Raw genomic sequence first — 14,369 nt, 5'->3', positions numbered from 1 at the left:
GCTTGATTTATGAGTACTCAAAAATCCACAAACATAAATTAATAAGACAGACTATCAAGCATGGAAAGTGTTTCTATTAATAAGGATAAGAACTTTGCTTTTAGCAAATAAGGTATGGCATGGACTTACTTCCCCCAGAATCTGTTCAGAAGTCCCAGAATTTGAACACTTTGTGCATTCTTTCTTTTGCTTCACATTCCTTTTGGGAAAATTTCTTGAACTATAATCTAAAGAAGGTGGGAGGTGGACTGGTCTCTTTTTGGACTGGTACTTTTTCTTCCATTTAGTTGATTTAAAAAATCTTAAGAGAATAGCTGCTCTCTCCTAGTCAGAATGTCTCTTGCCACCTCTAGTTGTGTGACATCAAGCAAGTTAGCTGGCTGAGCCTTACTTTTGTGATCTATAAAATGAGAGTAATATCTTCCCTGATAGGGTGTTGAAGGGGATTAGGAGAAATAACGTATGTAAATGACTTAGCATAGCATGTGACCAAAGTAAAGCCTCATTTGTCATTACTGAAGAAAATCCTGCTTTTACAACGAAGCCATGTTCCTCTCTCCCTCCATAAAACATTGCAGCTGATGCACATGGCATGCTGAATTCTCATGGCTAGACGTTACTCAGGAAGGTGTAGCTGAGGGCCAGAAACATTGGCATCACTGGGGGTGACCACCTGGTGTCATCGCCTTGTTAGAAATGCAGATTTTTAGGTCTCAACCCTAGACTTGCTGAATAGGATTGTGTATCTTAATGATCCTTGGGTGATTCGTAAACACAAAGTTTAGGCGGCACTACGACAAGAACACCTGCTTTAACAAGTGTTTGTTCTCAAATCGTTTAATACCAGTTGCTCTTGTTTTGTTATTACATAATTTTTAAGTATCGCATAAAATGAAATAAGAGTGTGAAAAGAGAGAGTGGTTTTTAAGAAAACTAAGTTAAATGTTTGAGAACAACAATAATGATAAATGAATTATAAAATGTGCCGTTGAAGTGTGGGTGAGGGAACTGTAAAGATTGGGAAAATGGTAAAGATCTATAGGATTTTGAGCTTTGAGTTCTTCTGTTGCATGGTTTAGCTCCTAGACTTCAATGTAAAGAAATGTAATACGACTTAGTCAGTAGCTGAGGCCACTCTGGAAAGAGTTAGTGGTCAGCTCAAAAGATGAGCGAGTGGACCGGGAGTTAACAGCTGCCAGCCAACTGCATTTCTGGGCAGCCAGTCCCTTCTTAAAGGGAGAATCAAGCGACACTCACAATGTCTACTGTGATCCCAATCTGTTTTTTTTTTTTTTTTAATCTGCAAACCTATGGATACATGCATGGTATAAATAAATAAACCTACGAGATCAATTTCTTATTTATCCTGTTGCATGAAGACACCTACAAATGTGAAGACTTTGAACATCCTGAGTGCAAAAATACTTTATATACTTTAATGATGGTGTCTGGAACTTGAGAAATACTCAGTCATGCTCTCTGCATACCAGTCTCTATAAATAGAGTCATCAGCAGTCGTCCCCAGAGCTCTGAAGTGAATCTTGACTGATTTTCAAATTACTGTGTATTTGCTAACTAATCAAAATTGTGAACACAAATTGGCTTGGCCAGAAACCACCAAGGAACTATCCAAGCGGATTTGGGAATGTGTCTTCCATCATCTGTGCTATGTTTTACAGACTACAAATAGCCAGTGGAGAAGGATGTTTATCTGAATCATCTGTCACCGTCTCAAGCTTTCTTACATAAAGGCAAGCTGATGTGGCAAAAAAAAAAAAAAAAAAAAGTGACACTTGAAGTGAGAAGGTCTGTATTTGACAATGGCCTCTGTCATTTAGTTCCTGATTTAATGTCATTCGTTTTTGGTGGACACAATGTCTATCTCACAGAAACTTGGGAAAGATTAAGGAAGTGGATTTGTTGACTCCTTTCAGTGAAACAGTAATGTTATTACATTTGCTTATTATCTAGTTTAATTCTCAAAATTCTATGAAGTTAGATGTCTACATTTAATAGATAAGGAATGTGATAGTTACCAAGTGGCAGAGATCAAATTTGAGCCAAATTCTATTCAATACTAGAAGCTGTGTTCTTTTCTTTATACTGACCTGCCTCCAAAATAGAAGTTTGTGAAATTCAGGTACGTATGTTAGTATTATAAATAGAATGTCAAAATAGCACTCTTGATGTCTCAGTTCTGAGACTACAGTGACCACAAGAACAATATGACAGGTGTCCAGTAACTCTACAGAGTGTCCTAACACACGAGGTTAGCTCACACTGGAGGTCCCAAGAGATGGTAAATTAGTTTTCCAGCATTTTCCTGTCACGTACTTTGAGAGTATAAAAGAGTTTGTAGTAAAGAGGCCATGGGAGAAAGGATTTATTAGGAGAGTTGTAACTATTCAAGACCCCCAACCTCTCCCTCCCCCACCAACGGCAGAACGAAGATGGAGGTTTCCTCCCCCTCAAAACCAAGTTAGGAATGCTGAGAGGAGAACCACTCAGAGAATAAAACTTGGTACTCTTAAAGCAGCTTGAGAAAAAAGGCTGATGTCTGACCTTCATCAAAAAGCCTGTCATTGTGAGACTGGTTGCAGCTGCCCCACCTGATGGTGGCAGAAAGGTTTCTGTGCTTTCACTTCTAGTGATGCATGTTCTCCAGGGACCGAGTGTGGGTGCGTGGGAACCAGGCTGGAGGGAAGAGGTGGCCTTACCAGAGGGGCCAGGTGGTGGGAGAATGTCCACAAGCTGAGAGAATGTCAGCAAGTAAGAGAGTGAACCCTCCACATCCCACCTCCCCCAACCCCGCGCCACTAAAGGGAGCCTTCGTCAAAGGGTAGAATCTTTACTAGAAATAGACAGAAAGCTGTGGGCCCTCCACATCTAGAGGCAATAAAGACAGATCACAGAGGTGCCTACCATGAAAACTTTTCTCCACCAAATCCTTGCCCAAGGGCTCAGAAACATCGGCTGGCGTGATGAGGGGACAGAGGGGTACTGATGAGAACCTTCTGCCCTGCCTCTGTTGCAGTCCACTTGGCCGGATTCCAGGACTGAGGGGCTTGGGGACGGAAGGAGTTTTACGTTAAAAGAAGTTTGGAGTTAGTGTGCTTATTCTGCTGTCCTGAATATTTAAATTCCTTAAATGAGATTATTCTTGTGAATGAAAAGTTACCTTCACAGAGCATCATCTAGCAGTAAGGAAAAACCAGCTTACAGAATGAGTTTAAAGGAAATGGTAAGAAGGAGTGAAAGCGCTCATGATTTCTCCCTTCAGAGGGCAGTTCATTCACATACAGGCTTTATTATTACCTGAATAATACAGACCTCTATATAATAATACCAGTGGTCTAAGTAAAAGTGGACTTGGTGATGTTCCTCATTCATACTCAGCAGGTTGTGGGTGATGATAAAGGCCAGCTAATTGAGATTTCCTGGTGTGAAATTAGAGACCTAGAAGGAACCTTTATGATAACCCGATGTCTAGCACCTAGCACAGTGCCTGGCATCTTTAAAATATCAAACATCCATTGAACATTTGCTGAATTGAATATAGTCCAAGATCCTTGTTTTACAGATTCAGAAAGTGATGTTCAGGGAGGTGAAGTGGTAAGTTCGGACAACTAGTTGGGGCCAGGACTGAGACCTTCTATCAGCCCATGGCCCTCTCGTTACTTCTCCACTGTGGGGTAAGTGACTTCAAAAAACGCAGCTGTAAGTCCAGGTAGGTAATTAGCCTCAAAAACTTGGGTTTAACACAGCCAAGATTTATTCTTGCACGTGCTGCGGCGTTGATGTGGGCTAGGTGGGGCTCTGCTCCAGGGATACCAGGTTGTCAGAGGCGCCACCGTCTGAGGCTGCTGCCATCTCAACGTGCAACTTCTAGAGTGGCTGCAGGAGAGGAAGAGAGCAGTGGAGAAGGCACACTGTCATTCACTCTCTTGAACTGAACGTGACACGTGTTATTTTCCACTCTTAGGGCATTGGCCAGAATAAGCATATAGTCCCACCTTCCTGTAAGGGAACTGGCAAATCTTCCAAAGTACCCATGAGAGAGAGGAGAAATGGATTAATAACGTAGTAATTGTTACCACATCCAGAAATGGAAACTCACTTTAACTTTTGTTCTCTTATTTAATTATGTTCTTCTATTAAAACTGAGAAATGATCTCTGTCAATTGCAAGGCTACAAGGGAGAATGATTGCTGGCTGGTCAAGTCAAAATACCTCTTTATAAGCTTTCTGTGTGCTAAGTATAAGTTCATTCCTGCTTAAGGAATTGCTGCAAAAGACATTTGTAGCCACATACTAGGGCAGTCTATAGTGCTGATCTGGTAAAAGAAAGTCCTGTGATGATATGTTTTATTGACTGGTGTTCTGTCTTATTTGATATGGAGATTTTCCAGCCAAAAACAGGCCCATTATACTAACAGCCAAATTGCCTCCCAGAAAGAACACACTTATTTTTACCCCTCCCCCCCAAAATACATATATATTCATTCTTACAATGAATGGCTTAATTTCAAAACTTCCAAAATGTGGATTTTGTTTGAAAGTGTCAGAGAAAGACATGAAATAAGAAATTAGGGGTTGAATGGAAACATGATATGGATAAAATGGGGAAGAAGATTGGGTTTTTGTCTTGTAGTCTCTGAGTTACAGACATAGCTCAATATTTTTATTACCAACAACATCTTTTGGTGCTTAAGAATATTTGAGACAAAGTGGACAATAGAAGCTTATCAATAGGAGCACCTAAATATGCTTGGTATGATTTCAGCCTTAAGCTTGTTAAGGCTTGTTTTCTGACCTAACATGTGACCTATGATGGAGAGTGTTCCGTGTGCATGTGAGAGGAAGGCAGATCCTGTTGCTGCTGGAACATGCTGTATGCGTCTGGGTCCATTTGGTCTAAAGTGTTCAAGTCCTCTGTTTCCTTATTTATCTTTTGTGTGAATGTTCTGTCCATTGTTGAAAGTAGAGTATTGAAATAAAATAGGTTAATTTCATTCCTTTGAATAGGCTATATTTTCGCGCTTTTTCCTGTGCCTTTGTAACTTCGTGTTAGGATACATGCATTTGAAAAAGTGTCACCTCTCCCAGTCTTTACCAGTTGGCTTTACACAAGAAAATGCCTTCAGCAATCAGCCTACCTAGAGATTCTGGGAGCCTCTCAAACCTTTTCCGTGTCTTTTCTGGATTTGGTGCATAAATTCTCAGTCAGAGGGGTTCACATTTCTTTTCTCAGGAGCTTGTAGACTCTCGTTCCCTCTGCTGTCTGTCTGCAGTACTGCAGGTTCTTTGGAGCTGCTGCTAAGCCTCTCAGCTTTCTTTTGTTTTTAGCAGCCCCCAGGCTTCTAGAGTATTCCAGTCCCATCAGTGTTCCCAGTGGGGGAGACAGGGACAAGTCTCTCAGGCAACCCCTTCCCTCAAAGGCTGCAGCACTGAAGATATGCTCTAACTTTCTCATTTCCCAGGGAGAAGCCACTAGCTGAGAGTTGTGTAATGACTTTCTGGATTAACTCTGCCTTTGGTTAATTTCCAGAATTCTGAAAAATGTTGATTTTGACAATGTTTGCCAGTGTTCTCATTGCTTTTGTGGAGGAGCAGCTTTTTTGGAAGTTCTCAGTCTGCCATTCTGGATGTGCATTTCCTCTATTTTGCCTTTGTTCTTAAAATATACTTGTAGTTAGTGCATAATCTAGATTAATACTCATTTTATTTTATCTTACTGGTTCTATCATTCTACTGTCTTCTTGCTTCCATTACTGATGTTGAGAATCAACTGTCTAATTCACTCAGAAGTTGTCTGGTTTTCATCACTGGTGGCTTTTTAAGAGTTCCTTTTTTTTTTTTTTTTTTTTTTCCCTGTGGGTTTAGTCTGTGTGACCCTGTGAATTTCTTTTCATTTGCTCTTTTTGGCTTTGTTGGGCTCCTTGTGTCTGTGGATTGATGTGTTGCAAGTTTATGGAAAATTCTAAGACTATCTTTTCAGATATTACTTGCAACCCGTTCTTTTTCTCCATTTTGTTTGGAGCTCTGGTTAAATATGTTTTAGATTTTCTCACATTGCTCACGTCTCTTCTGCCTGTTTCGTCCATCTGTGTGTGAAATCTGGATATTTTCTTCTCCCTCTTCTTCCAGTCCATGAATCTTCTGTGTCTCTGCCTAACCTTCTACCAAACTCATCTACTCTCTCAAATGTTATATTTTTTATTATAGAAATTATATTTGATTTTTTAAGAGGTAGAGATAAAGACTTTTATTTTTCTTTCAGTTTTATTGAGATATTGACATACAGCACTGTGTAAGTTTAGGGAGTACAGTGTAATGGTTTGTTTCTTTTACCATATTTTTACATTTTTTAATAATTTTTGTCCTTTGCAGTTAGCGTCAACCTTTTTTTTTTTATATGTTTAAACATAGTCAGCAAAGTTGTTCTCTAGTCTACGCAGCAATTTCAATGCTGATATCTTTGCAGGTCTGGTTTTTCCACTTCTCCTCATGAAGCCTGGTTTCTATGTGCCTAGTCATCTTTGGCTGTGTGCTGTGCAGCCTGTTGATTTATTTATTTATTTTTTTGCCTACTGACAAAAGTACGCACTCACACATTTGAGTTTGCCTTTGCCAGGCACTTGTGCGCAGTAGGGAGCTCAAATATTTCTGGAGAACTTAAATTATGTTCAGAAGTTGAAATTTACTAGTTTGTCCTGAAGAGTGGAGTGTGATGTAATTCTTTAATAGTCATTAATTCACCCTCATCCTGAATCCTTAACGGTGTAACCTTCTGGGGATGCCAGCTCATTGTTGGGAGGGAATTTTTTGGTTTTTTTTTTTTTTTTTTTGAATATTAGGTGTCTTTCTTCCTTGTCAAAATTAACATTTGTGTTGACAAATGCCCTCAGTGTGCCACTGCCTTCTGAGTGCACTTATCTTTCTTGTTTTCACTTGCCTGTTTTTAATAAGATAATTTTAATGTTTTATCAAGGTTTTTAGCTGTTTTTTGAGAGAGAATTAATCTGAATTATCTAATCAACTCCTAACAGAAATAGGAATTCCGGCTGTGCATATTCCTTCAAAAGTGCAGCATCTTGCTCAGAGAGCTTGATGGATATCATGCGGATTTTTTTTTCCCTTCCTCATTAGGTCCACTGTTGGCTTTATAGGCAGATCAGTGATTTTTCCGTACTTTCTCAATATACTGTTCTTCAATGCTTGTGCTTCTAAAAAAATGCGTGTATATATATGTGTGTGTGTGTATGTATATGCATATATATGTACACCCGCATATCTTTCTATTGTTCTTGTCTCTCCAACTTTCTCCAAAACCCGTATGACAGTCCTTCTCTATTTGTGTTAATGTTGCTAATTCACTTTGTTACTTCTGCACTTTGCATCTTTGTAGGGTATGAGAGTTACTCCTGACTTTCTTTCCAGCTAATTTTCCATGAGACATATCCTGTTCTTCTCCTATGGTTCTATTTTATCTGTCCTGCTGGGGTCCTCCACAGAAGGTTCTGGAGCTGTATCTGGGCACTCTTAGCCCTCTCTTCCTCATTTTTCAGTTCAAAGATTTCTTGGTTTTACCAGTAGGTTTTCTGCCCAATAGAATCCTCTTAGGTTTTAGGATGGGCAGGCAGGCCCTCAGTAGCGACTCAGAAAACCAAATTCTACTTTTCACTGATATCCTCAGATTGAGCTCTTCCTAGTTCACCTTCTTTCTCTGACAAAGCTACTGTCATCATTTGGAAGAAGAAATGAAAACCACCTGTACTTCCGTGACTCTCAGCTTCTTACCTAAAACTTCCTGACGGGCAGAATTGTTTTTTTTAATGATGTTACTATTCATTCCTGTGGGAGTAGGAAGAGTATGTCTGGTGCATTTAATGAGCTTTGGCAACCTTTTCATCAGGGCTTAGACATATGCTCTAAGACTCCAGTTATTTTAGGACACATTGTGATACCAGGACAGAAATCTACTGCAACTATTGCAAGAAAAAGAGGGATTAATTGTAAGAATACAATGCAATATTATAGAATCCAGTTGTGGGGAACACAGCCAGGTCTCTTGAGAGAGAGAAAGTAACCATGAGGCTATTTTTTCCATTTCTCTCTTTCTCTTCTCTCTGTCATCGTGGTCCCTGCCTCTATTCTCAGTGTGTCTATTTTGTTCTCCTGATTCTCTTTCTTATTTATCTTGTATATATGGCTAAAAATGGCTACCACCTCAGAATCTCTGTGGACTTATATATCCAAAACCCATATAATTAATAATTTCTATATCAGTTGAAATTCCTGAGAGATTTCGATGAACTCGGCTTAGATGAGGTGTCGGCCTATGTTTCAGTGTGCTGTGGCAAAGACAGTGAGGTTATCTGGTCGTGTAAGTGGAGGCAGTGATCGGTTTATCAGTACATCAACATTCTCATATTTTTAGAATGGAGAGAGACTGACCACTTTTTAAATACACGAAGTGTCTTCTTTGATTCAGTTAGTTCAGCACACATACCAAGTGCAGGGATAGGCAGTTATTTATTATTCATTTTTTTTGTTTTTTTAGTTGAAGTATAGTCAGTTTGCAATGTTGTGTCAGTGTCTGGTGTACTAGCACAGTGCTCCAGTCATACATGAATATACGTAGGTTCGTTTTTATATTCTTCTTATTATTAATTGACTTGTAGCTTGGTGGGCTTTAGGTTGTTGTCACTGTTGATTAAATGCTTCAGTTTCACCCTCCATGACACATAGCTGTCATACAGATGACCAAGATTTATCTTTCCTATGTGTTTTTCTCGTCACTAAGTTCCAAACTTTGGCTTTGCTTTCTTTCTGAACTTCCAGAATTATTTCTTCTATTCTTTCTAGTCTTCCAATGAACTGGAGGAGTTGCTTTCTCCCAAATAGGGATACCTGCTTGCTTCTAAAATATGTATCATCTGTGAAACTTGTGAATCAGACAGACCTCATGCGCACTTTGCAGGTTCCTCTCTCTCACAAGATGAGGTACAGACCCTGCTGGTTCTCCCTGGGAACGGCCTTGTTCCATGTCTCACAGGGGCATTGTTCTAGTAAGCTCTTCTCTGCTAACTAAAGAGTCTGTGGGTATCTTCATACACTTTGTAGCCTTTGGGATGACTTCCGTAACCTGGAGTTCTTTTCATATTCTAGATACTAACTCACTGTTTAATCTTCCATTCTATCATTTGTCAATTAAAAATATCTATTTAACAAAGGGCACTATTGTTGACCAGGTATCTTTATTTTGATATAAATTCATTTTTGTTGTCTTTTGGTTTATGCTGTTTGTTTAAAGAATCTTTTCTGCCTTTAAGCTGTTTGCTTATGTATTTTTGTAAATGCATTTATTTCTTTTTTTATCTTCATGTATTTTATTTTATTTTATTTTATTTTATTACTTTTCTTTTTATTAAAGTATAGGCATTTTACAGTGTTGTGTCAATTTCTGGTGTATAGTACAATGTTTTAGTCATACACGAATATACATATGTTTGTTTTCATGTTCTTTTTCACCATAAGCTACTACAAGACACTGAATATAGTTCCCTGTGTGATACAGTATAAACTTGCTTATGTATTTTATATATACCAGTCAGTATCTGCAGATCTTGAACTCCCAGTTTATCCCTTCCCACCCCCTTCCCCCCTGGTAACCATAAGTTTGTTTTCTATGTATGTTTCTATTTTATATATAAGTTCATTTGTCTTTTTTTTTTTTTTTTTTAGATTCCACATATGAGTGATATCATATGGTATTTTTCTTTCTCTTTCTGGCTTACTTCACTTTGAATGACATTCTCCAGGGCCATCCATGTTGCTGCAAATGGCATTATTTTATTCTTTTCATGGCTGAGTAGTATTCCATTGTATAAATACACCACAACTTCTTTATCCAGTTATCTGTTAATGGACAATAGGTCTTGGCTGTTGCAAATAGTGCTGCTATGAACATTGGGTTCTCTAGTGAAAACTTAAGACATAAGACCCCTAGTATTCATGATGTTCTACATTTACGTGAGTCTTCTAAGACACTCAGTAGTTGTGACCTCTTAAATGCACTACCCATGGTGACATCTATTTTAGTTCCTGTGTCTTCTGACCAAGAAATGGAGGTAAAATCCATGGCTGTTAATTATGTTAATTGACAAGCTTTAACTCTAGCCGTGAGTACTTAGCCCTGCGTATCTCTGATAGAGCAAGTACCACAAGTGGGCTCTGGGCATCTTCCATTTTCCGTGTCTCTTAGTTCAAATCTCAACTCTGGTCCTCACGTGCACATCTTCAGCAGGAAATACATGGCCCAGAGAGGACATGTGGACACTGTAAGGATTCAGGTGGTGTGTTAGTTCCCCCTGATGGTACGCTATGCTGAGTGTGCTAACCTACCCTCTCTGTTCCCCCAAGCTTCTCACTGAGTGTTTTCAATTGATTGAATAAACTGCATGATTTGAGCATACTAATTTGGTCTATGAGCCTTCCTGGGTCATGATTTCTGAAACAGCTTGCCTGATAGCATACTAGGAGAATACCATTGTGTCAAGGTGATTTCCCCCACATTTTCCTTCTTGTGTTTTACTTTTTGGGTTTTTGCCTTTACTCCGTTGCTCATCTTCTTGTTTCTTCTTAAATAAATATTTCTAAAATGTAAGTGGCCTTCAAGGAACTGCTTTAGGTTCCCATAAATTTAGAGATGTAGTGCTTTCTTTTTCTAACTAGTATTAATATTTAAAAACTAATATGACACTAGTATAAGACAGCCACCATTGTATAATTTTTAATATCCTTTTGAAAATAATGGTTATATAGAAATATTTACTATTTCCAACATCAGATTGTTTAACCTACAATTTTGTGATTCATTTCTAATCTTATTGCATTACAGTCAGAGGTCTGAATGGTGTTAATCCTTTGGGATTAATTGAAGCTTCCTTTATAGTCTCAAATATGGCTGTCTTTATGAATATTCTGTGTGTACTCAAAAAGACTATATGTTTCCCGTCTGTTGAGCATAGAGTTTGATATATCTTTAATAGCTCAACTTTGGTGGTTGTATTTTCCAGACACTTTATATCACTTCTAATACTTTATTTGTGTGATCTCTTAGATTCTGCAGCAAGTATGGTAAAATCTTCAACTACAACTGATAAGTCATCTGTTTCTTCTTCCTGCAGTTTACTCAGTATTGCTTGGTGTATTTGCAGCTGTATTTTAAGGTGCACATGAGTTTATAGTCTTGTTCAATTACTCCTTTTACTAATACATAATTTTCTTTCTGTCCTTTATGTTTTTTTGTCTTAAATTCTATTTAGTCAGATATTAAGAGATGATCTCACGTTTCTCTTGGTTCCTATTTCCCTAGCATAACTTTCCCATCCATTTTTAATGTTTCATTTTCTTTTTGTCTTAGACGTGTCTCTTATTGCCTGCCCATTGTGGGGCTTTAATTTTTCATTCCAATATGAGATTCTCTGGTTTTAATTGGTGACCATGACCACTTCATTATAATTAATCCTACAGTGAGACATTTCACACATCTTAAGGCCTATACTCATGTTTAGTTACCCATATTGCTTCCTTAATTAACCAAATATCTAGCTTCCCCCCTAAAAGAAGAAGCTTTTGTCTGCTCTCCTGTCATGTTGATCGTACCCCAATCTTGTAAATATTAACAATATTGTAGTTTGGTTTATTAATTTGGCAGTCTGAGTTTTTCTGACTTGAGCCTGTTGAGATTTGCAAAAAGTTTTTGAAGATTCCAACTAAGCCTCTTGGGGGAAAAAAAACTGGCTTATGTGGCTCTGGATGGGGAGAAGGAATTGACAGCCATCCTCCTCTGGGTATAGAATGTCCACCATTAAGAGCAGTCTTATTTAACATTTTGCAGTAACAAACTGTCCCTGGTTCTCAGATTGATTGATTTTTTTCAGATTTATTTAAAAAATAAATAAATGAGTCACCTCTATCTCTTTATGGGGAACCAGCCTCCCCCACCCCAGGACACCCTTTTACTAGGCCCCTGAGTGAAGGCTCAGCTGCAGAAGAAAGCCCCTCCTCTCTGCCCTCAGTTAGATGACCCTTACTTGGCCAGTGCCCTCAGCTCTGACCCATTTGCTTGAGCCGGAAGCAGTAATCGAGTATGGACTTGACAGGCTTGGGCTCTGATGCTCATTTTGACCCTCCTTGTTCCAAAGCCCCTTCAATACCAGCTTCTACAGTTGAGAGTATTTTACTCCTGACTCCGCAGTTCACCCAGGCTTCATTACACCTGCTGTTCCAGGCACAAGTGCTCCTGGGGTCCACCCTGGTGCACCAGGGCCAGGGGTCCTACAGAATGTGGCAACACTCGTAGGAGGAAACAGAAAAGCACCGAAGCAGGCCTTCACCTGTCATTCCAGGATGGCGATTTCAAAAGCAGAGGCCTCGGGCACTTCTGATTCAAATCCTACTCGGCTGTTGACTAACTGTGTGACTGTGCTGGCGTGTCATTCAACTTCCCTTCCACTTAGTTTTCTCATCATTAAAATAGAGATTAAAACAGGTTTGGTTGTTATCAAGAGGAGGTAAGCTAATGCCTGTAGGTTTATGTGGACTTCAGTGTTTCAATGATCGTTCTCTTGTTTTTTTCTTCTGAAATTATCTCTAGCTGAGGGATGTTCTTCGTAAGTTCTCTGTAACTTAACTCCATATTAAGCCTCACGATAACCCTCTTTGACAACAGTGTACCGGAAATGCAATGCAGTACTGGGTCCAGTGGAGAAGGGCTATATCCAGAGAAATGCTCGCTGCCCTGAGACTAACCACCTACCCTGCTGTGCAGATTTCAAGAGCTTGCAGCTGGGTGTATGTTTTGGCTTCGCGCCTTTGTGTGAGAGACCAGTGTGCTGGCTTTGATTAGCCAGTCTGGCAGGGTTGGATGAAGACAGATGTCCCGATCTATTCTGAATGTTTTAATTTTTTTCATTAAAGACATCACAATTGGTTTTATTGAATATCTCCTTGGTGCTTCACTAGTAATACTCTGAGTTTTATTTGGAGGCAATTTCTCCAAATTAAAACGAGATCTTAAATCTCTTAAGTAAAGGAGACTCTGGTGACATGCAGTGGCATTGCTGGCCAGTTGATAAGGAATGAGGGACCAGTTTGAGTGTCACTGGAAGAGTTTATGGGAAAGTTTGGTAGAAGGCATTGAATTTCTGGAAATGGAAAATGGACACTGATAGTGACCTGAGAGATTGGCTGGTCTTTGCTTAAGATAATGGGAAATCTCTGAAACCTTTCCAAGGTGCTTGCTATTTCAAATGGAGGAAGATATTAGAAAACCTTCCTGACTTCTGTTTAGTTTCAATGGCCGTGTTTTCTCTCTTTCAGTGTCACATTTTTCACAGATATTGAACAGATATTAATTCTCTGTCCAGAACCACCACCATCAGAAATAATGTTAGTTTTTGTCCTCACGTGCACTTATCTTTTTTCTTTATGCTTCCAGCTAATTTCCCCAGCCCCCTTCCCCACCCTATATGTGGTATGTATGGATCATTCAGTAAAGTCAGTGTTCTTAAGCTTAAGTGAGGAGTAAGTCATGTTGTTTCTTCTCTCCAAATAGCAACTGAGAATTTCTTTCTGAGCTTGTCTGCTTTTCTCAGTGTCTTCTGGTCTCCCCTCTTCATGCTTAATCTTATTTTAAACTCTAAAGTGTTAACTCCAGTGATAAGCAGCTGAACTGTAAATTAGTCAATGAAAGAAGTGCCATTTTAGACCTTATTGTCAAGAAAATAAGTCCTTGCTAAGCGTTTATGCAGGGGTCTTATTCTGAAAATACTTCTTAGGACCCAGCTGTCCTACCCAGTGCTAATGTGGAAGAAAGTTCACATTCAGCTCCAACCCCCAACCCCATGTGTGTGTTGTTCCACCCCAGAGATCTCAGTGGTCATGGTTTTAGGGTATGGGTTCACTTAGTAGGTTTTGATTTTTACCATTGACACAAAGAAACTTTGTCAGAATGGCTACTGTTCACAAATATTCATTGTTTGGGCAAACGAAAGGTGTCTGAAACGTCTATTGGATCAGTGATAATGAATGAAGGAAGCAATGAGAAGGGCTGGAGCTCCATGATGGTGGCATTTCTGTCATTTCTTTTCCAACATCTTTCCCTCCTCTAGGAACCATTACCCGTTGCTCCTGGTCTCCTTTATTAAGCCGTCCCAGTTCTCACTGAACCCTCATTTTTCCCATCTCATGCTTTCCAGATCTGGAAATCTTTCCAACAGTGGCCCTTATACATTCTGATGATATATAATTAGTTGCCTTTCATCTGGCCTTAGTCTCAGAAACTAACTTAGAAATCAGTG

Source organism: Camelus dromedarius, chromosome 7, assembly GCF_036321535.1.
Source record: "Camelus dromedarius isolate mCamDro1 chromosome 7, mCamDro1.pat, whole genome shotgun sequence".
In the NCBI taxonomy this organism is placed as follows: Eukaryota; Metazoa; Chordata; class Mammalia; order Artiodactyla; family Camelidae; genus Camelus; species Camelus dromedarius.
This window is presented reverse-complemented; position numbering follows the sequence as displayed.